Below are 2,500 nucleotides of genomic sequence, written 5' to 3'. Positions count from 1 at the left end.
TGACGGAACCCCAAATATATTATGTATGACGGAACCCCAAATATATCATGTATGATGGAACCCCAAATATATTATGTATGATGGAACCCCAAATATATCATGTATGATGGAACCCCAAATATATTATGTATGATGGAACCCAAATATATTATGTATGATGGAACCCCAAATATATTATGTATGACGGAACCCCAAATATATCATGTATGATGGAACCCCAAATATATTATGTATGATGGAACCCCAAATATATCATGTATGACGGAATCCCAAATATATTATGTATGATGGAATTCCAAATATATTATGTATGATGGAACCCCAAATATATTATGTATGACGGAACCCCAAATATATTATGTATGACGGAACCCCAAATATATCATGTATGATGGAACCCCAAATATATTATGTATGATGGAACCCCAAATATATTATGTATGACGGAATCCCAAATATATTATGTATGATGGAATTCCAAATATATTATGTATGATGGAACCCCAAATATATTATGTATGAGGGAACCCCAAATATATTATGTATGACGGAATCCCAAATATATTATATATGATGGAACCCCAAATATATTATGTATGATGGAACTCCAAATATATTATGTATGAGGGAACCCCAACTATATTATGTATGACGGAACCCCAAATATATTATGTATGATGGAACCCCAAATATATTATGTATGATGGAACCCCAAATATATTATGTATGAGGGAACCCCAAATATATTATGTATGATGGAACCCCAAATATATTATGTATGATGGAACCCCAAATATATTATGTATGATGGAACCCCAAATATATTATGTATGATGGAACCCCAAATATATTATGTATGAGGGAACCCCAAATATATTATGTATGAAGATATAAATTGGTGAAATCGTAAAAAAGAATGCAATATGGTAACGTTTGGGGGGTTCCTGTGTCTACGTAATGCACTATACGGTAACAGCGACATGACACTATTATTCTATAGGTCAGTCCGAACACAACCATATGCAGGTTACACAGATTCTCTAATGTTATAGATTTTTTTATGAAATCCTTTTTTTTGGCAATTAATTATAAATAAAATGGGCCTATTGTGACGCTTATAACGGTTTTATTTTTTCACCTACGGGGCTGTATGGGGTGTCATTTTTTCCGCCATGATCTCTAGTTTTTATTAATACCAAATTTGTGAAGATTGGACGTTTTGATCACTTTTTATTAATTTTTTTATATATATAATGTAACATAAAATCGGTAATCCGCGCACATTTTTCCTCTTTTCGTGTACGCCGTTTACCGGTCACAATGACACTTGTTATATTTTAATAGATCGGACAATTACGCACGCTACGGTATATTATATGTTTATCTATTTATTTATTTTTATATGTTTTATTTATATAATGGGAAAGGGGGGTGATTTCAGCTTTTATTGGGGGAGGGGTTTTGGGGTAGTGTAATAGTGTTTTTAACTTTTTTTTTTTTACTCATTTGAAGTCCCTTTGGGGGACTTTTACATTCACTACTTGGATTTTTACACTGATGAATGCTATGCCATAGGCACAGCATCGATCAGTGTTATCGGCGATCTGCTCATTGAGCCGGCCTGTGCAGGCTCAGTGTAGCAGATCGCCGATCGGACCGCACGGAGGCAGGTGAGAGACCTCTGGCGGTCCATTTTACCGATCGGGACCCCCGCAGTCACACTGCGGGGGTCCCGATCGGTAAGTGACAGGGGACTCCCCCTGTCACTTACACTTAAACGCCGCGGTCGCGCAGCGATCGCGGCGTTTAAGGGGTTAATGACACGCGGCAGCGCGATCGCTGCAGCGTGTCATTGCCGGTGAGGTCCCGGCTGCTCACTGCAGCCGGCCCCCACCTGCTGTAAAGCACGCTCCGCTCCGGAGCGCGCTTCATAGCGGGAATAACACCCAGGGCGTACAGTTACCCCCTAGGTCGTCTGGGGACAGACTTCCATGGCGTAACTATACGCCCTGGGTCGTCTAAGGGTTAAAGAACAAAACAAAACAAAAGGTCCTGCCCGTCTGGGCGCTAACTAACACAACAGGTCACCTCTCTGGCACTTCGATAACAGTATCGCAGGGTGTGGACAGTCCCCAGCAGCGTCTGTATTCCTTGCTCCCAGCAAATACAGCATGCCGGCTGTTTCCTCCTGGCTGAGAGACAACACTGGATCCTCTGCAGGGCTTTTACCTTGTCAGGCTGATTAGGGTCAGAAACACCTGACCCCAAAACCTGACCTGGATCGGGGGAAGGGAATGGCAAGTCCCACTACCAAAAACCTACCTGCCATTCCAGGTAAGTCCAGGCCCGGCAATAATAAATAATAGCTCAGCAGCATAGCACTGCGGAGCACCGATGCCTCCTGGACTCACCATCTCACACTATGTATCAACCTGGGTGAGATGTACATCCCCTCGAGCACTTCTCCCGTGACATGTCCACAATATATATATATATACAC

The 2,500-nt window shown here is 41.3% G+C and overlaps 1 protein-coding gene across 1 annotated transcript in view; it reads left to right on the top strand.

Moving 5' to 3' along the window:
* Nucleotides 1-2,500, top strand: part of PLCD4 (phospholipase C delta 4) — a 204,425-nt gene that overhangs the window by 33,554 nt on the left and 168,371 nt on the right. The window lies entirely within an intron of this gene.

Source organism: Dendropsophus ebraccatus, chromosome 9 (genome assembly GCF_027789765.1).
Source record: "Dendropsophus ebraccatus isolate aDenEbr1 chromosome 9, aDenEbr1.pat, whole genome shotgun sequence".
Classification (NCBI taxonomy): domain Eukaryota; kingdom Metazoa; phylum Chordata; class Amphibia; order Anura; family Hylidae; genus Dendropsophus; species Dendropsophus ebraccatus.
This window is presented reverse-complemented; position numbering and strand designations above follow the sequence as displayed.